Consider the following 22,173-nt stretch of genomic DNA (forward strand, 5'->3'; position numbering starts at 1 on the left):
CTGTTTGGGAAAGTGTATCTTGGTTGTTAGCGACCTGGAGGTAAATGAGAGGAGAGGTCTAGGGATCTCAAAATTTATAATTTTTTTTTTCAGCCTGGCTTCACCTTCCTCTGTGTCTGGTACCCCTCAGACTACAGCATCTCAACTCAGTTTCTTGATGTAATGTATCTCTTGCCTCCTTCATTGGAGGGGAAAGGCAGGACCCTGCCTCCAGACCTGGAGACCTAGAGCTCTAATGGTTCTATACAGTTTTTTGAACAACTGCCTTGTTTCTAGTTCACACCTAACTTTCATCTTCAGTGGCATTTGTGCCTCTAATGCTTTAACCATTCTGAGGTTTTCTGAGGTTGTGCCATACAAATTAACTTGCTTCTTACCTACAGGTACACTTTGAATAAATCTTTCCTCAGTTTTACTAAGTCATTTACAATTCCTCCATCCCTATTCCATTTTCATAAATATTGGTCCAGGTTTCCAGTTGTCTGTTACTTTCATCATAAAGAAAGTTTCTATTTCTGCTCCTTGTGTGTTATTTCAGTTCAGTTCAGTAGTTCAGTTGTGTCCGACTCTTTGCAAACCTATGGACTGCAGCAAGCCAGGCCTCCCTGTCCATCACCAACTCCTGGAGTTTACTCAAACTCATGTCCATTGAGTTGGTGATGCTATCCAACCATCTCATCCTCTGTCAACCCCTTCTCTTCCCACCGTCAATCTTTCCCAGCATCAGGGTCTTTTCCAATGAGTCGGTTCTTCCCATCAGGTGGTCAAAGTATCAGAGTTTCAGCTTGAGCATCAGTCCTTCTAATGAACATTCAGGACTGATTTCCTTTAGGATTGACTGGTTTGATCTCCTTGCAGTCCAAGGGACTCTCAAGAGTCTTCTAACACCACAGTTCAAAAGCATCCATTCTTTAGCACTCAGCTTTATACTGCAACTCTCAAATCCATACATGACTACTGAAAAAACTATAGCTTTGACTAGACGGACCTTTGTTGATAAAGTAATGTCTCTGCTTTTTAATATGCTGTGTAGGTTGGTCATAGCTTTTCTTTGAAGGAGCAAGCGTCTTTAATTTCATGGCTGCAGTCACCATCTGCAGTGATTTTGGAGTCCCCAAAATTAAGTCTTTCACTGATTCCATTGTTTCCCCATCTATTTGCCATGAAGTGATGGAACCGGATGCCATGATCTTAGTTTTCTGAATGCTGAGCTTTAAGCCAACTTTTTCACTCTTCTCTTTCACTTTCATCAAGGGGTTCTTTAATTCTTCCTTGTTTACTGCCATAAGGGTGGTGTCATCTGCATATCTGACATTACTGATTTTTCTCCCAGAAATCTTGATTCCAGCTTATGCTTCATCCAGCCCGGCATTTCTCATGATATACTCTGCATATATGTTAAATTAGCAGGGTGACAGTATATAGCCTTGAGGTACTCCTTTCCCAATTTGGAACCAGCCTATTGTTCTATGCCTGGTTCTAACTGTAGCTTCCTGACCTGCATACAGATTTCTCAGGAAGCAGGTCAGATGGTCTGGTATTCCCATCTCTTGAAGAATTTTCCACAGTTTGTTGTGATCCACACAGTCAAAGGCTTTGGCATAGTGAATAAAGCAGAAGTAGATGTTTTTCTGGAATTCTCTGGCTTTTTTGATGATCCAACAGATGTTGGCAATTTGATCTCTGATTCCTCTGCCTTTTTTAAATCCAGCTGGAACATCTGGAAGTTCACAGTTCATATACTGTTGAAACCTGACTTGGAGGATTTTGGGCATTACTTCGCAAGTGTGTGAGATGAATGTAATTGTGTGGTAGTTTGAACATTCTTTGGCATTGCCCTTCTTTGGGATTGGAATGAAAACTGACCTTTTCTAGTCCTGTAGCCACTGCTGTTTTCCAGATTTTCTGGCATATTGAGTCAGCACTTTCACAGCATCATCTTTATGATTTGAAATAGCTCAACTGGAATTCCATCTCCTCCACTAGCTTTGTTCATAGTGTTGCTTCTTAAGGCCCACTTAACTTTGCACTCCAGCATGTTTGGCTCTAGGCAAGTGATCACACCATTGTGATTATCTGGGTCATGAAGATCTATTTTGTACAGTTCTTCTGTGTATTCTTGCCACCTCTTCTTAATATCTTCTGCTTCTGTTAGGTCCCTACCATTTCTGACCTTTATTGTGCCCATCTTTGCATGAAATGTTCCCTTGGTATCTCTAATTTTCTTGAAGAGATTTCTAGTCTTTTCCATTCTATTGTTTTCCTCTATTTCTTTGGACTGATCACTGAGGAAGGCTTTCTTATCTTTCCTTGCTGATCTTTGGATCTCTGCATTCAAATGGGTGTATCTTTCCTTTTCTCCTTTGCCTTTTGCTTCTCTTCCTTTCTCAGTTGTTTGTAAGGCCTCCTCAGACAACCATTTTGCCTTTTGCACTTCTTTTTCTTGGGCATGGTCTTGATCACTGCCTCCTGTACAATGTCATGAACCTTCGTCCATAGTTCTTTAGGCACTCTGTCTATCAGATCTAATCCCTTGAATCTATTTGTCATTTCTACTGTATAATCATAAAGGATTTGATTTAGGTCATACCTGAATGGTCTAGTGGTTTTCCCTACTTTCTTCAATTTAAGTTTCAATTTGGCAATAAGGAGTTCATGATCTGAGCCACAGTCAGCCCCTGGTCTTGTTTTTGCTGACTGTATGGAGCCTCTCCATCTTTGGCTGCAAAGAATATAATCAGTCTGATTTTGGTATTGACTATCTGGTGATGTCCATGTGTAGAGTCTTCTCTTGTGTTGTTGGAAGACCAGTTGCTGTGTTTGTTGTGACCAGTGCAGTCTCTTGGCAAAACTTTGTTGGCCTTTGCTCTGCTTTGTTTTGTACTCCAAGGCCAAATTTACCTGTTACTTCCTACTTTTGCATTCCTGTCCCCTATAATGAAGAGGACATCTTTTTTGGGTGTTAGTGCTATTTATTGGGTGGTTTTTTGCAAAGAGGCTTTTTTTTTTTTTTGTAAAGCGGGCAGAAATATATTACTTGGTCTTCCTAAATCAAGAGGTTTCCTCACAGTTTTCCAGGTGAGGAAACCAAGACTCAGAGATCAGATGGCTTTCACTTCCTCATCCACTCCCTATTTCACCCAAACTGATCTTTGTCAAAGTTATTGATGATCTCCACACTATAGACACCAATGAACAATTTTCAGTTCTCACCTTACTTGACCTATCAGTAGCATCTGATGCAGTTGATTACTTCCTCCCCCTTGATGTATTTTCTTTACCTTCTCCTTGAGCAGCACACTCTTCTCCCCATGCCCACAACTTCCTAATACTGGAATCTCCAGGTCTTAGTCCTTTGTCCTTTCTTTCTATATTCTTTTTCGTATTTTTAAAATCTTTCTATTTTTAATCCCTGTGTGATTTTATCAATTCTCAAAGCTTTAATACCATTTACATGCAGACAACCTCCAAATCTGCATCTCCATGCCAAGGCTGTCTCCTGAGTTTCAGATTCAGTGTCCAACAGCCTACTCAGCATCTCCACTTGGATGTCTCATGAACATCTCAACCTCAAGATGACTAAGCCCAGACTCCTGATCTTCCCCAACAAGCCACCATCACCTGTGGTATAACCATATCAATTGATGGCAACTCCACTCTTCTGCTTACTCAGGTCAAAAACCTTGGCATCATTCTTCACTCCTTTCTTTCTGTTACACCCACATCTAGTTCACCAGGAACTTCTGACTCTACATTCAATACTTCTTCAAATTAGAGCACCTTACACTTCCACAGAGAGCACCTTCATCTGAGCCACCATCGTCTCTCAACTGTGTGCCTGCGTGCTTAGTTGCATCTCTTGGCGACCTCATGGACTGTAGCCCACCAGACTCCTCTGTCCATGGGATTTTCCAGGCAAAAATCCTGGAGCGGGTTGCCATTTCCTACTCCAAAGAATGTTCCCTACCCAGGGATCAAACCCGTGTCTCCTGCCCTGGATCTCCTGCACTGGCAGGTGGATTCTTTACCACTATGCCATGGGAAACCCCATCTCTCTTCTAGATTGTTACAATTATTTCTGAACATATCTCCTTGCTCCTACATTTGCTCCTGTACTACTTATTTTAATTCCAGGCCAAAGAGATTCTTTAGAAATGTAAGTCAAATCACATCACTTCTTTGTCCAAACTTCAGTGAGTCCCCAAAGATCTGGCCCCTGTAATCTTTCTAAACTCAACTTTTCCTGTACTCCTTCCTCACTCTGAAGCCACATTGGTATGTTTGATGTTCTCCAAACACAGTGGGCTTCTCCCATCTTAGTGTCTCTGTACTCTTTCTCTAGCCAGAAACACTGTCCTTACCTACCTTCCAATTACTCACTTTACTCCTTCAAGTCTCTTCTCAGTGACTCTTGACTCCAAACATCCCCATTCATGCTACCCCGTTCTACTTTTTCTTTATTCCATAACACTTAGCACTTTCTAATATTATATATGGGGTTCCCTGGTGGCTCAGATGGTAAAGAATCTGCCTGCAATGCAGGAGACCCAGCTTCAAACCCTGGTTTGGGAAGATCCCCTGGAGAAGGAAATGGCAACCCACTCCAGTATTCTTACCTGGAGGATTCCATGGATAGAGGAGCCTGGCTGGCTAAAGTCCAGGGAGTAGCAGAGTTGGACACAACTGAGCAACTAACACACACACACACACACACACACACACAATAGTCTATGTAAGTTCATTTTTATTGTTTTCCTGTTTATTTCCTGTCTCTCCTGCTAGAATGAATGTGTCCCTCAAGGATGGATATCTTTGTCTGTTTTTTTCTCTTGTCTGTCCCATGCATCAAGGACAATGTCCAGTGCAGCAAGCACTCAAAAATATTAGCTGAATATGAATAAAGGAATGAGACATGTTTTAGACCTGAGTATTTTTTTATTGTATCATGCTCTTCTCTGGGCCATCCTCAATATGGTACAATGACATTAAAATGTATTCTGTAGGTGTTCTGAGGAAGGAGTTTGCAAAATTGACAGCGTGCCTGAGAAGGGAGTAGGATAAATGGATGAGAGAAATAAAATTTCATCCTTTTTCCTTCCCAATTTTTCTTTTCGTTCCCCATATCTCCATTTTTTGCTTCCTGTTAAGTTTTGTATGAATTCTCATGTCATTTTGTCTTTTTCTTCTTGTTTTACTAGTTAAAAACACTCATTTCTAGGGATAATTAGGTTCACTCTATCACCAAACATACTTCTAGTTTTCATGCTAGTAATACATTTTCCTTTTTTTGTCCAAGTGAAAGAGAATATTGATAATTCTAAACTTTCCTTTCCTTTCTATTGTTTCCCTGTACCCACACAGTCTATCTACTGGCCCTTAAAAAAAACAACAAAAATGAATTTTATTGTATAAGTAAATTCTGAGTTGACTCCACTAGGATTTTCGAAAATTGTCTAAAGGGATCTCAGTTAGTTATTAGTATGGTAAAATTAGTTTCACTGAAGCTAGTCACACTGGTCGTCTTTCAGAATTAAAAAAAAATAAATAAAATCTATATAAAAATTTCCACAGTTTATTGTGATCCACACAGTCAAAGGCTTTGGCATAGTCAATAAAGCAGAAATAGATGTTTTTTTGGAACTCTCTTGCTTTTTCCATGATCCAGCGGATGTTGGCAATTTGATCTCTGGTTCCTCTGCCTTTTCTAAAACCAGCTTGAACATCAGGAAGTTCACGGTTCACATATTGCTGAAGCCTGGCTTGGAGAATTTTGAGCATTACTTTACTAGCCTGTGAGATGAGTGCAATTGTGTGGTAATTTGAGCATTCTTTGGCATTGCCTTTCTTTGAGATTGGAATGAAAACTGACCTTTTCCAGTCCTGTGGCCACTGCTGAGTTTTCCAAATTTGCTGGCATATTGAGTGCAGCACTTTCACAGCATCATCTTTCAGGATTTGGAATAGCTCCACTGGAATTCCATCACCTTCACTAGCTTTGTTCGTAGTGATGCTTTCTAAGGCCCACTTGACTTCACATTCCAGGATGTCTGGCTCTAGGTGAGTGATCACACCATCGTGATCATCTGGGTCATGAAGATCTTTTTTGTACAGTTCTTCTGTGTATTCTTGCCACCTCTGCTTAATATCTTCTGCTTCTGTTAGGTCCATACCATTTCTGTCCTTCATCGAGCCCATCTTTGCATGAAATGTCCCCTTGGTATCTCTAATTTTCTTGAAGAGATCTCTAGTCTTTCCCATTCTATTGTTTTCTTCTATTTCTTTGCATTGATCGCTGAAGAAGGCTTTCTTATCTCTTCTTGCTATTCTTTGGAACTCTGCATTCAAATGGGTATATCTTTCCTTTTCTCCTTTGCTTTTCACTTCTCTTCTTTTCACAGCTATTTGTAAGGCCTCCCCAGACAGCCATTTTGCTTTTTGCATTTCTTTTCCATGGGAATGGTCTTGATCCCTGTCTCCTGTACAATGTCATGAACCTCATTCCATAGTTCATGAGGCACTCTATCAGATCTAGGCCCTTAAATCTATTTCTCACTTCCACTGTATAATCACAAGGGATTTGATTTAGGTCATATCTGAATCGTCTAGTGGTTTTCCCTACTTTCTTCAATTTAAGTCTGAATTTGGTAATAAGGAGTTCATGATCTGAGCCACAGTCAGCTCCTGGTCTTGTTTTTGCTGACTGTATAGAGCTTCTCCATCTTTGGCTGCAAAGAATATAATCAATCTGATTTCGGTGTTGACCATCTGGTGATGTCCATGTGTAGAGTCTTCTCTTGTGTTGGTGGAAGAGGGTGTTTGCTATGACCAGTGTGTTCTCTTGGCAAAACTCTATTAGTTTTTGCCCTGCTTCATTCCGTATTCCAAGGCCAAATTTGCCTGTTACTCCAGGTGTTTCTTGACTTCCTGCTTTTGCATTCCCGTCCCCTATAATGAAAAGGACATCTTTTTTGGGTGTTAGTTCTAAAAGGTCTTGTAGGTCTTCATAGAACCATTCAACTTCAGCTTCTTCAGCATTACTGGTTGGAGCATAGACTTGGATTTCTGTGATACTGAATGGTTTGCCTTGGAAACGAACAGAGATCATTCTGTCGTTTTTGAGATTGCATCCAAGTACTACATTTTGGACTCTTTTGTTGACCATGATGGCTACTCCATTTCTTCTGAGGGATTCCTGCCTGCAGTAGTAGATATAATGGTCATCTGAGTTAAATTCACCCATTCCAGTCCATTTTAGTTCGCTGATTCCTAGAATGTCCACATTCACTCTTGCCATCTCCTGTTTGACCACTTCCAATTTGCCTTGATTTATGGACCTGACATTCCAGGTTCCTATGCAATATTGCTCTTTACAGCATCAGATCTTGCTTCTATCACCAGTCACATCCACAGCTGGGTATTCTTTTTGCTTTGGCTCCAAGCAAGAGAGTTCCAGAAAAACATCTATTTCTGCTTTATTAACTATGCCAAAGCCTTTGACTGTGTGGATCACAATAAACTGTGGAAAATTCTGAAAGAGATGGGAATACCAGACCACCTGACCTGCCTCTTGAGAAATCTGTATGCAGGTCTGGAAGCAACAGTTAGAACTGGACATGGAACAACAGACTGGTTCCAAATAGGAAAAGGAGTACGTCAAGGCTGTATATTGTCATCCTGCTTATTTAACTTATATGCAGAGTACATCATGAGAAACGTTGGACTGGAAGAAGCACAAGCTGGAATCAAGATTGCTGGGAGAAATATCAATAACCTCAGATGTGCAGATGACACCACCCTTATGGCAGAAAGTGAAGAGGAACTAAAAAGCCTCTTGATGAAAGTGAAAGAGGAGAGTGAAAAAGTTGGCTTAAAGCTCAACATTCAGAAAACAAAGATCATGGCATCTGGTCCCATCATTTCATGGGAAATAGATGGGGAAACTGTGGAAACAGCATCAGACTTTATTTTGGGGGGCTCCAAATCACTGCAGATGGTGACTGCAGCCATGAAATTAAAAGATGCGTACTCCTTGGAAGGTGCCGGGGACCAGCCCGGGCTGATCCAGGGTATTCGAAGCGGGGACGGCGTCAGCAACCTATTTATTTAAATATTTTATCAAAGATATAAAGAGTAATAGGATGAGGATAGCTCAGTAGGAAAATTCAGTGGAGAAAAGAGGCTGAGTAGCTTGGTTTACGCGGGAGACCAATAAAACTTCAAGACAAGAAGTTTGCACCACTTACGTAGGCCGCAGGCGTCCTTCCGTTCTCCCGAAGGAGAGGAGACACTGAGGCCTCCCCGGTCGGATCTTAGAAGCCCAGGCATAATTAGTAAGCATGGCGGATTCCGCGCTCCAGATGGAGACTCAGCCAGAATTTGGGAGAGAGAGCGACATGGGGAGACCAAGTTTCAGTGAACAAGGCCCGCACTTTATTTTCCAAAGTAGTTTTTATACCTTAAGTTGTGCATAGAGGATAATGGGGGAAGGGGTGGAGTCATGCAAGGGCAGCAGCTCCTGGTCCTAATTGAAGCCAGGCTTTCAAACTTATCATATGCAAAAGTTCAGGTGAATTACATCATCTTCTGGCCAGGAGGCCTGTTAACATTTTAAGAAACTTATCTTTCTCTAAAAGTGATTATTCCAAAGTCAGGCACCAGCCTCCAAAAAAGCACTGGACAAAGCTGCATTCCTATAGGGCAAAGGTAAGGTGGGCTCAATCAAGAAAAGAATTAACTCAAGGGTCCGAGGTTACAAACATTGAGGCTACTACTTACATTTCTATACACCCATTATATCAATTAATACACTGCCAAGGACACAGTAGGTAAGGGGTAGGGAGACTTAGCAGCAAACATTGGCCCAATAAATGAAAAACCCTTCACCAATACAATTTCTAATCAATCTCTTAACTACTCAAAAGAATCTGTGTTTAGACAGTTTAGAACATCTCCTCCCTCTCACAGTCGGGAGGCTCTGAACAATCACATGTGGCCAAAAAAACCTATTCAGGCAGGCTAGAGGATTTCCAAAGGGGTTTGTAGGTTGAAACACTGTCACACCCAGGAATTATTAACTGGAGCTGTAAGCTAACTCTTTTTCAGAGAGGTAGTGGGGGACAGCCCCCCATAAAGTCAGAGGTGTAGGTGAGAGAACAAAGCAGAAAGTAGGCAGACTCTGGTTTTAGGAGTAGATGCTCGAGAATTTCCAGGGAGACTCCTGAGGCTTGATCCCCCCTTTGCGTATGCCAAGCCTCCTTCCTCATGACCTTTGCCACGGGCGGAGCTCGCTCCCCGCAGGAAGGAAAGTTATGACCAACCTAGACAGCATATTCAAAAGCAGAGACATTACTTTGCCAACAAAGGTCAGTCTAATCAAGGCTATGGTTTTTCCTGTGGTCATGTATGGATGTGAGAGTTGGACTGTGAAGAAGGCTGAGCACCGAAGAATTGATGCTTTTGAACTGTGGTGTTGGAGAAGACTCTTGAGAGTCCCTTGGACTGCAAGGAAATCCAACCAGTCCATTCTGAAGGAGATCAGCCCTGGGATTTCTTTGGAGGGAATGATGCTAAAGCTGAAACTCCAGTACTTTGGCCACCTCATGTGAAGAGTTGACTCATTGGAAAAGACTCTGATGCTGGGAGGGATTGAGGGCAGGAGGAGAAGGGGACAACAGAGGATGAGATGGCTGGATGGCATCACTGACTCGATGGACGTGAGTCTCAGTGAACTCCGGGATTTGGTGATGGACAGGGAGGCCTGGCATGCTGTGATTCATGGGGTCACGAACAGTCGGACACGACTGAACGACTGAACTGAACTGAATATAAAAATGGATGGATAAAGTTCAAACTGCAGAAGCTGAGGTTTTGTGGCTTATAATCTTTTTTAGTATTTGAATATTGAAAAACACTCCCCCAAATAGTGACACTTTCAAAAGTCCTCAGATGCCTGGGCAGTGTTCATGAGGTACAAGGATATCTGTGTTCAATGTACACATTTTAAACAAGTGGTCAAGGGCCTTATTTTATAATTTGTGGGGACTTAAATCTTTAGCACAGAAGATTTTCCTGAATTTCCAATTATATTGGACATGATATTTTCTTATAAAGCAAACAAATTTGTTTTCTGATACTAATAAAAAGTTAATTTTTTAATGTGTAATTTAAGTCATATCAATTTAAAATTAGGTATTTAAACATATATAACTAGTATGTAGAATGAGCATGACTCGTGATAAGTAATTATGACTCTGTTTTATTTTTTAATCTCCCACTGCCCCTTTACATTCAGTGGGAACAATGAAACCTTGACCCTGATGAAAACTCAGGCTGTCTCACAGTTTTTCTGCCTACTCTTGGGTAATGAACAGTCCTGACATCCTTTTAGATCATAAACACAGCCTTTGCAGATATCAGTCAAAACTACAAACTCAAATTCCTTTCCCTGTCCCAACTGGGACCTGCTTAGACTAACGCCTGCAGCAGAGGGTAATGAAAGGGGGCATGGCTGGCTTCGCTATTTCTCTACTTTCTGCCTCTCCCGTGAACCCTTCTCCTACTGGCTCTGGGTGTCCAGCTCCAGCCCCCACTATCCTCCTGGAGGACAGACCCAAGATGACCCCACCCAGGAAATATTCAAAGTTGCCCTCCTGGACACCTCCAGGGAGGGTATACTCTCCGGCTGTAACAAAGTAGAGACTCAGCCCACTTCTCCATCTCTAGATTTGCCAGGCGTGAGTCAGCTCCCAAGCCTCTTTACTCCCCGACCATGATGGTCACGCTCTCCAGCCCCAACTAGGTATCACAGTGTAGTTTTTCCAGCTATACCCTTCTCACTAGATCCTCTCTTTCAACCTTTATTTTCCTGAAGCAAGTTGAGGGGAGAGGCACAGAACTCAGAGTGAGGGAAAATTTCCTCTTTGTGGCAGGATGCCTCAGTCGTGTCTGACTCTTTGTGAACCTTTGGACTGTAGCCTGCCAGGCTCCTCTGTCCATGGGATTTCCCAGGCAAGAATACTCTAGTGGGTTGCCATTTTCCTCCTCCAGGCGATCTTCCTGATCAAGGGATAAAACCTGCATCTCCTGTGTCTCCTGCAATGCAGGCAGATTCTTTACCTGCTGGGTCATCAGGGAAGCCCATAAATGGGGAAGGGTAATTGTAATAACTTTCTACTGTTAATAACTGCTGCAGGCAGAGGTTGGCAGTGGATGCCAACTCCAGGTGTGAGGAACCAGGCTATTCACACAGTCTCGAAGAATCACACCCCAACTTATTTATTCATTGCTGCTGCTGCTAAGTCGCTTCAGTCGTGTCCGACTCTGTGCGACCCCAGAGACCGCAGCCCACCAGGCTCCCCCGTCCCTGGGATTCTCCAGGCAAGAACACTGGAGTGGGTTGCCATTTCCTTCTCCAATGCATGAAAGTGAAAAGTGAAAGGGAAGTCGCTCAGTCATGTCCAACCCTAAGCGACCCCATGGACTGCAGCCCACCAGGCTCCTCCATCCATGGGATTATTCATTACCAAGTCTTAAAGGTACCATCATGGTGGAGAAAACTGAGACATCATCTTAACCAGGTGATCAACTTTAACATGGCCAATAATGGAAAATGACCCTCCAGGGCCCCCTGAGAAACACACTGAGATGGACCCAACATGATCTGTGTAATCTTCTTGCCAAAGATGCTTGATCTTAATCTAATCATGATAAAACAATCAGACAAATCCAGACTGAAGAGACATTCTCGAAAACAACTGGCTTACATTTTTCTTAAAAAGGTCATTGTCATCAAAGAGAAAACAAGGTGGAGGAAACATTTTAGACGAAAAAAGATTAAAAAGCCATGACAACTTAATGTAATGTGGGATTCTTAATCAAATCACAGCCTCACCTCCCTCTCAAACAACAACAAAATCCTTAAAGGAGAGTTTAGGAAATTTGAGTATGGTTTGTATAGGTAACAGCAGTATACCAGTGTTAACGTTCTTGAGTGTGATGAGTGCATGATGCTTGTGTGGAAGAATGCCAAGTCTCAGGAGAGAGAAGAAAGTATTTATGGGTGAAAGGTCATACTGCAAGAACACAGAGAGAGCAAAATAGAGGCAAAATATAGCACAGTTGGTAAATCGAGGTGAAGACTTGGCTGTTTATTTTTTCAACCTTTCTGTAGGTTTCTAATTTCTTAAAACATCAGGGAAAGAAAAAGTTGTGGAGTCAGCTCTTGTCTTTTTCCTTTGCAAGTACAGAAATGGAGATTTGAATCTCTGAAATTTTGTTGTGTCTCGATGTCTGGTTGAAACTTCAGGTATGACATCTTACTACATGTGTACACACACATGTAACAGTGATAATCTCAAAATATTTGTACAGATGTTACAAATTACAATTGATCAAACATTTCCACTTATATTATCACCACAACAAACTTGGAAATAGCTAGACAAGGTACTGTTTTTATTCTTCCCATTTTCCAAATGAAAAACTGAGCAGCAGAAACTCTGAGCAGCTCAAGCAAGTTCACACACCTAAGACTAGTATCCTCATCCTCTGATTGCAGATCCCGTATGTTTTCACTACACGTGTTCAACACCCGGGAGGGCTTTAAAAAAAGCCATTGAGTCTCTCATTACTTCATTTTTACGGAAAGTAAGAGAGAGACTTAAGGGGATTTGTTTATCCCCATTGTCTGAGAATTCCAGATGAGCAATGACACAGGAGCTCATTCAGCTCACTGAATCCGCATGCTAGTAAACCCTGATCAAGACTGTTTTGACAGGAAGCTTAAACCCACAGCCCCGCCTATCTGGGCTGAAGAGCTGGACAATGCTAGCCTCAGAGTGCTATACCATGTGACTACAAATCAGCTCCAGCACCATGAGAAGCTTGTAGAGATGAATGCCCCTGAGACTGAGGCAACATCCCCTCCGAATGTGGAGGTGACTCCTGTCACAACTCCAGCAACTTTCAGGGAGATGACAGCTCACACAGAAGGAAGCTCACATGAGTCACAAACCCACAGCCCCAGAATACTAAGCAGTTCTCTTTCCACCTGACAGCTGGGGTGAGCAGAAGCTGTCTCCACTCTCTATTATTTCTTAACTAAAAACAACTTAAGGGGGAAAACAAAAACCAAAAGATCACCCTTTCTGAGCTTGGTGGAGACCACATATTTGTGGTGAGGAGGTAGAACGGGCCTCCAGACACGTGGCCCACATTGTTTCTCCTTTTGTGTCTTACTAATGAGAGCAGTTGTATCTGCCTTCACTGTCGACTGAAGATGTGAGGAAAGGGGAAAAAGGGAAAGAGAATAGAGGAAGTAGGTAAACTGCATAGAATATCACCAGGATCCTCCTTTGCAACAGGCCTTTATTAAATGTGGTTGGGAGTATCTGGCTTGCCAAGAAAGCACAAGATACACCCTTCAGTTCAGTTCAGTTCAGCCGCTCAGTCATGTCCGACTCTTTGCGACCCCATGAACGGCAGCATGCCAGGCCTCCCTGTCCATCACCAACTCCAGGAGTTCACTCAAACTCACATCCATCGAGTCGGTGATGCTATCCAGCCATCTCATCCTCTGTTGTCCCCTTTTCCTCCTGCCCCCCAATCCCTCCCAGCATCAGAGTCTTTTCCAATGAGTCAACTCTTCGCATGAGGTGGCCAAAGTACTGGAGTTTCAGCTTTAGCATCATTCCTTCCAAAGAACACCCAGGGCTGATCTCCTTCAGAATGGACTGGTTGGATCTCCTTGCAGTCCAAGGGACTCTCAAGAGTCTTCTCCAACACGACAATTCAAAAGCAAGAATTCTTCAGTGCTCAGCTTTCTTCACAGTCCAACTCTCACATCCATACATGGACTGGAATGGGTGAATTTAACTCAGATGACCATTATATCTACTACTGCAGGCAGGAATCCCTTCGAAAAAATGGAGTAGCCATCATGGTCAACGAGAGTCCAAAATGCAGTACTTGGATGCAATCTCAAAAACGACAGAATGATCTCTGTTCATTTCCAAGGCAAACCATTCAATATCACAGTAATCCAAGTCTATGCCCCAACCAGTAATGCTGAAGAAGCTGAAGTTGAACAGTTCTGTGACGACCTACAAGACCTTTTAGAACTAACACCCAAAAAGGATGTCCTTTTCATTATAGGGGACTGGAATGCAAAAGTAGGAAGTCAAGAAACACCTGGAGTAACAGGCAAATTTGGCCTTGCAATACGGAATGAAGCAGGGCAAAGGCTAATAGAGTTTTGCCAAGAGAACGCACTGGTCATAGCAAACACCCTCTTCCAACAACACAAGAGAAGACTCTACACATGGACATCACCAGATGGTCAACACTGAAATTAGATTGATTATATTCTTTGCAGCCAAAGATGGAGAAGCTCTATACAGTCAGCAAAAACAAGACCAGGAGCTGACTATGGCTCCAATAATGAGCTCCTTATTACCAAATTCAGACTTAAATTGAAGAAAGTAGGGAAAACCACTAGACCATTCAGGTATGACCTAAATCAAATCCCTTATGATTATACAGTGGAAGTGAGAAATAGATTTAAGGGCCTAGATCTGATAGAGTGCCTGATGAACTATGAAATGAGGTTCGTGACATTGTACAGGAGACAGGGATCAAGACCATCCCCATGGGAAAAGATACACCCTTAAATGATTACAAATTATTATTGGGAATATAGTTTCCTTTAAAGCCAGCTTGTCACGTCTTTTCTGCAGCCTTGGCAATCTTAACTTCTCAGTATCAGTATGTTCTAAAACTCCTGCTCTCTCTATGGGATCTATTTGGAAAATGAAAACTTGTTAACCAGGGCTCTGCTCTTGATAGATGGATACCACAGTGATCCATGGTCCAAACTCTGGAAATTTTTCCAGTTGCCCTAGAAATTTACTCTGCAAATCTGAGACAGCATGCCAACAACTAAGGGTGGGGAACTCTATCATGTTTGTAATGTGCCTTTTCTGTGTTACTTAAGATTATTCAGTTCTGCTCAAGAAAGTAAGAAATGTAGAGAAGATAAATGATACTGGGTAGAGAAACAAGGAGCTTGTGAGAAAGGCAGAATTAACATCATGTTTATAGTAAGACAAAGTGGATTAATAATCTCTGAGTCATGGGGGCCATGGACATAGGAGACAATGTGTGTACTGAGCATTGAGGAAAGGATTATATTCGCAATACATCCATTTGCCTATGGCATGAAACAGTCAAGATACACTAAATATACGTGAACTGTATGAGGACTTAAAAGTATTTTTTTGTATGATTTTTATTGTTAAATATATTCTCAAATCAGTCACTCACTGGTGATCCCATTCTGGCCTCAAATATCCTCAAAAATGCAGAGTCCACAGCTGCACATCAAGCTAATTAGTGAGCTGCAGTTAATGGTCAGGTAGATTTGTGCTTGAGTCTTTCCAATACGGCAAGTGTGCTATTGACCCAGGCACCTTCTGTCTGCCAGTGCAGATATTCAAAAACTGTCAACTGAACAAATGAGTGGATCCTATTATTGAGTTTTTTCTAGATACACTTTTGAAAATAAAACCACAGGCTCAAGATGACCTTTTGACTGAATAAATTAACCCTGGAAAATCTATAATTGAATAGTTTTAAAGGGCCTGGAGGATCTCAGAACAAAATTTCAAGGAGAAAAAATGAGCTAGAAGAAGATTCCATTGCTAACCGTGTACCTTGTTTCTACATGGCCTCACCACAGACCCTGGTTGATGTTGCATCGTGGCCATCTTCACTGGATTTTCATCACATTGTAATTTTAGGGTCTTAGTCATCTCCTATGCTCACCTCTGAGAGAGATCCAGAGAAAGGGGAGTTTTATATGTATGTGTGTTGTATGGGGCATTCTAGAAATGGGGCTTATGTTTCTTTCCCCTACTGTGAGTGAGGTGCTGTATGCACACTGTTAACTCCTTCAGAAATCACTGTATGTGTTACCTGCATTTTCAGATGAAGAGACTGAGCTTCAGTGAGGGTAGTAACTTGTCCTAGGTATACATAGGTAGCAAAGCCAGAATTTAATGCTGTGTCCATCTAATGTCCCCCAGATCATTTTACAGAAATATTGTCCTAAAGAGAAGGAAGCTTACAATGGTAGAAACATGAGATTTTTCTAAAACAACAACAACAACAAAAAAAACACAGGCAAACACCAGACACTGGAAGAACATTGCAACCATTTCCGAATGCTATTTCTTAGAATGACTGAAAATAATTTCTTTTTTAATGACATGACTTGGTATTCTGTAAAGGATAAAACATCAGATGAATATGTCTAAAGTAGCAGTAAAACTTTTGGTGAATTCACAGTTAAAATGGAAATAAAACTGATTTAGTAAACTTGGAACACTTTTTTTTTTTTTTTAACCATGGGCTTGGTAGGGTTTGGCTCATCCTCTTGGATAGGAAAATCATTTTATCCAAATTAATTTCTTGAAAATTCAGCTGTCCCAGCCTTTCAAGCCAGGAGCTTATATGGATCTGATCAACACCAGAGGCCTCAGAGTATCCTGGCCAGGGTCATAAGTGAAATGGGTTAGATAATTTTAATATCTGATATAATAATCCTCAGGGGCAACTGAACTGCCCCAGATTCATCCCTCCATTCATTTCTGCTCATTTAGGCATCAAGAAAATTTCTGGAGAGAGATCTGGCATCTGGATGCTGCCGTTAAGGCAGATGAGGAGAAATGGACTGTAACAGTGTCCTGGGACTCTCTGCCAGCAATCTGTCCTTAATATCACCCTGAAATATGCTGAACCAGATCAAGTACCAGAATATTCACAGATGTTAGGAAGCCAAAATAGGCTTTCAGGGAGAAAAATGAAGATGTATCTGTTTAACTTTAGTTTCATTCAGCTTCATTCATTCACTAAAATGACTTGTTCACTCATCCATCTAATCATCCATCCATGCACCCATCCAGACAACAAATTTTTATTGAGCACTTATTATATGTCTGGTGTTCTGCTAGACTTGAACTAAAGTTTAAAGACCTGTGTGGTGCAATAGTAGCCACTAGCTACATGTGGTTATTGAGTACTTGAAATGTGGCTGGCCCAAATTAAGATGTGCTATAAGCGGGCATGGAACAATGGACTGATTCCAAATCCAGAAAGGAGTATTTCAAGGCTGTATATTGTCACCCTGCTTATTTAACTCAAATGCAGAACACATCATGTGAAATGCTGGGCTGGATGAAGCACAAGCTGGATTCAAGTTTGCTGGGAGAAATATCAATAACCTCAGATATGCAGATGATACCACTCTAATGGAAGAAAGTGAAGATGAATTAAAGAGCCTCTTGATGAAGGTGAGAGAGTAGAAAAGTTGGCTTAAAACTCAACATTCAAAAAACGAAGATCATGGCATCTGGTCCCATCACTTCATGGCAAACAGATGGGGAAAAAATGGAAACAGTGACAGACTTTATTTTCTTGGGCTCCAAAATCAGTGCAGATGGTGACTGCAGCCATGAAATTAAAAGATGTTTGCTCCTTGAAAGAAAAGCTATGACCAACCTAGACGGCGTATTCAAAAGCAGAGACATTTCTTTGCTCACAAAGGTCTGTCTAGTCAAAGCTATGGTTTTTCCAATAGTCATGTATGGATGTGAGATTTGGACCATAAAGAAGGCTTAGCACTGAAGAATTGATGCTTTTGAACTGTGGTGTTGGAGAAGATTCTTGAGAGTCCCTTGGACAGCAAGGAAATCAAACCAGTTAATCCTAAAGGAAATCAACCCTAAACATTCACTGGAAGGACTGATGCTGAAGCTCTAATACTTTGACCACCTGATGTGAAGAGCCGACTCATTGGAAAAGACCCTGATGCTGGGAAAGACTGAGGGCAGGAGGAAAAGGGGGTGACAGAGGATGAGATGGTTGGATGGAATCACTGACTCAGTGGACACGAGTTTGAGCAAACTCTGGGAGACAGTGGAGGATAGGGAAGCCTGGCATGCTGCAGTCCATGGGGCTTTGAAGAGTCAGGCATGACTTAGTGACTGAACGACAAAATAAATATGAAGTACATAACAGATTTCAAAGACTTATTATGAAAAAAAAGTAAAATATCCCCTCAAAAATTTTATATTGATTATATGTTAAAAAACTTTAATATATTGGCTTAAATTAAAATATATTTTATAATTAATCTCATGTTTCTTTTTATCTTTAAAATGTAAGTAATAGAAAATTGAAAGTACATATATGGCTTTCAAAATATGTCTATGGAACAGCACTCTTATAGAATATTTGCAGATTTCTTCCTGCTATTATGCTTTTGGAGGGACACATATAGGGTGTTTTTCAGGGAAGACAGTAAAATATAAAGGCAGAAGGTACTACCCATGGTGGTTAGATAATACTTATAGGTCTGTATGTGTGTGCTCAGTTGCTCAGTCGTGTCTGACTCTTCGAGACCCCATAGACTGTAGCCCACCAGACTCCTCTGTCTATGTAATTTTCCAGGCAAGAATCCTAGAGTGGGTTGCCATCTCCTACCTCAGGGGACCTTCCCAACCCAGGGATCAAACCTGCGTCTCTTGAGTCTCCTTCATTGGCAGGCGAAATCTTTACCACTGTGCCACTTGAGAAGCCCCATTTCTAGGCTTGGTGAGGGGAGCCATTAAATTTTTGTTCTGAAAACTTTACTTTGGATGCTAAAAATCCAGGTCCAATGCTCTGGAACTGAAAAAGTATAGACAATTTGGGATGCTGAAATGTTTGCAGCTCTGGTATTTCCTGTGCTGTCATTGGATGGATGTCCTAGTTCCCTGAATAGCAGTAGATTCCTGCTGGCACATGGGGACGGTAAAAAAGATGGTATTGAAAGAAGCAAATTCTTATGGGATAGGTTGTTTGACATGATGATGTTATGGGAATTAAACAATGCTAACTTTGATCTTGTCCTTCTTTTTTGAAATAAGACATCTGGGTTGTTTTATGTCTGCGTTGACCTACTAGCAGGAAAACAAATAAATAATTTGAACTGTAATTAGGTTGGGAATAACATCTAATGACTTAGGGAGTTTGTAAGATTAACTAGTTTTGGCAAAAAATTCTAAATAAATAAAAGTTAGAGGGCTCAATTCCAAGCATTTTTAAAAATAAAAATTTAATTAAAATGTAATTTAAAACATCATAATATTCTCAGACCAATGAATTTAGTGGCTTTTCTTCTTTCAAAAAGATATGTAAACTAAAATGGGTCCCTTCTTTTTTCTATTATTCACAAGTGGTACATGGTTTATAAGTTCCTTTCATGACTACAATCATGCTCAGTCACCTCATCCCTAGAGCAATAGGAAGAGTATGGATGAGTAGTCTGGCTGTTAGGAATGACTGAAAACCACACCGAAAAACTCCTCGTGCAGGTCCTCAGGCACACAAGTGCTCTGTGTCCATCCATGTCCAACATGATTCATGATGGAATTAACTTTCTCTTGCCTAATGAGCTTAAGAGAAGATTTTGAAATATACTTGGGGGATTTACAGAAGTGAGAGACTTAAAAATATGAATATCATGACACTCAATGACCTGTCAGTGACTACTGGGAAGAACACAGCAGCATAAGAAAGAAGAAATGGGACATGGGGGTGATTTTTTCTGGTATTGGAAAATATGCTATCAACACCAGATATTATAAGAGACAGATGGCATGGCAGATGCTCTGGGAAAAAAATGACTTACTACTAGGTGAACCAGAAAAAAATAAACAAGAAGGACAGAGGGAAAAGTACATAAGTTCCCCTCTGTTGTCAAGAACATCTTCCCATAGTTGTAAAATGTTTAATTGCATTCCACAGGGTTGCACATTACAAAGGCAATCTCACCCCCTGTCTCCTCTGATTGCACTTTTGGAGTTTATGGCCATTCTTTTGAGAGGACTCATTTTCGTCTACTGGATTTCTAAGGAAGAAAGGGAGGCAACATCTAATTTGATCCATAATGCTAAAATATTATGAGAATGCTACTGCTAATTTTTCTCTGGCTCAGTTGCTTCCATCTGATACGCAGAACCTAGATGAAACTCACATAAGTTTATTCTAGAAATGTTCCCACTTAATATCCTTTCATAGTTGCAAACCAGGTGAATGAGGTTGGCACTTTAATAAATTTAAATCCAAGTTGTTTAAAATGAGTCTTAGAAAGCTGGTATGGGTTCTCTTGTTGGTTCCCCAGAATTTAATATAGGTTCCTTGGCAAAATTATAAGTTAGGGTGTGTTATGGGTCTATGAAATTGACAAGGAATGGTTGAAACCAATAAAGATTATCTACAAATGCTAAGGGTTTACTGTGAAGCACACATATAGAGAATAGTGCCAACATATATAGATTTAATATACAAAAATTCAGCAATATGCACTTGGAAACCATTGTTCTGTCACTTATATTAGACAGAAATGGATGCAACTGAGCCTGAAATTGCCAATGTGAGTTGCTAAAATAAGAAAAGTATGTGAATAATATTAAAGCCATTGCCAAAAGGAAAAAAAAAAGGGAAAGTATCTAGTGATGATTTCGTCACTATATTTGGAGATGAAATTGAATAACTAAAGGCTATCGAGTAACACTGACTAACAAATAACTACTATAGCTACCATAGGGTTTTCAAGGGTAATTTTGATTATATGTAACATTTACTTTTCTGTATTGTTTTCAGAAACCGTAATAGGCTTCCTAAGGTAGACCGCATTGTACACATACAATTTTCACTAATACACATATACATATGATTTACAAAATCATTGCAAAAATGAAACTTAATAACAACATGGAGTTCAGACATAGCTTAGACATCCTTTTTTTTTTTTTTCCATTTTAGAGGAGAAAATGCACCCAAGATCACCTGGCAATCCCTGTCTCTTCTATTCCTTATTTTCTTCTTTTTATTCTATTTCTTCTCTCAGTTGCCCAGATCAGTCCTTTCCTCTGTTACAGTTAAGTAGGAAAGGCTAAATGTGGAGAATGAGTTTCTAGAGACTAATATCAAACTAGCCCTTCCATCTGGCTCACCTTGGAACAAATGAGTATACTGTTTAAGGATACACACTTTCTACAAAGCTAGGGAGACATCACAGGGAAGCTATTTCAATCTGGAACGAGTCCTACATGAGACTTGCCCACAGCGTGTCCCTGCTAAGTCCTCCCAGAGGAATAAGCCCTGGGTCTGATGCACCAGCCAGGAGTGGATCTCCCTTTGGTGGGGGTGGGGAGAGCAGGCTATATTCCAGCATAAAGTGGCTGGTTGCCAAAGAGCTATGAAATGCCATGTTCCTTGACCCTATCAACAAGCACAAAACTCTATTTGACACCCTTTGTTAGACTTCCAAACTTGGACAATAACTCATGATAAAACAGCTTCCTATTCTGCTTTGTGGAATTTTCTGTAAGAATGTCAGAGAAAATATAAATATTTCCTGATTCCAGCAGAGGCTGGATAATGCTGCAGTTATACATTCTATCAGGTAGCAATCTGTTTTTTTTTTTTTAATGTTTTGAAGCTCCCTTCCAATAATGTCAACACATAATCTGTGTTTATACAAGAGACACCATTATCTTATTAGTATCACATAGTTTGTCTCCTAATTGAGAATATCCTCCTTCTGTAGGTATATAATGCAGATTATAATGTTTTCTGTTTCAGAGACTTATACTTTATATCCCTCAGATTAAAGATTTATACTTTATATCCCTCAGATTAAAGATAATGGTAGAATGGGCAGAATGAGCCAAAAAAAAAAAAAATGCTAAAAAAATCCCAGATGTTCCTCTGTCCTGTACATAGCATAATTGCAAAGGACATTTTTCCTAAGAAGAAAATAGTTCACTAGGCACTTAAAATGGGAAGTAATTTCAGTCTTTAAGAGCTGCCACTAAATGGCATCTTACTTGACAATTGTGCTCGCAAGATAGCATCAGTGCTGTGTTTTAATGTAGCATTAAGAATACTGTGGCATCATACTATCCTTGCAATACCTACTTCTTACATAAATAAAATGCTTATGATTCACTTTATCAAACACCTATTCTTGGCTTTGACAAAAATATGCATTTTATGTCATTTCCATGGATAATTTCTTATTATGAATTTCCAACACTGATCTTGCTTTATATAAAACTTCTAATTTACTCA

At 40.7% G+C, this 22,173-nt stretch overlaps 1 protein-coding gene across 4 annotated transcripts in view; it reads right to left on the bottom strand.

The window, feature by feature from the left end:
- KCNAB1 (potassium voltage-gated channel subfamily A regulatory beta subunit 1) overlaps positions 1 to 22,173 on the bottom strand; it is a 444,529-nt gene that overhangs the window by 45,032 nt on the left and 377,324 nt on the right. The window lies entirely within an intron of this gene.

This window comes from Bos javanicus, chromosome 1 (genome assembly GCF_032452875.1).
Source record: "Bos javanicus breed banteng chromosome 1, ARS-OSU_banteng_1.0, whole genome shotgun sequence".
NCBI lineage: Eukaryota > Metazoa > Chordata > Mammalia > Artiodactyla > Bovidae > Bos > Bos javanicus.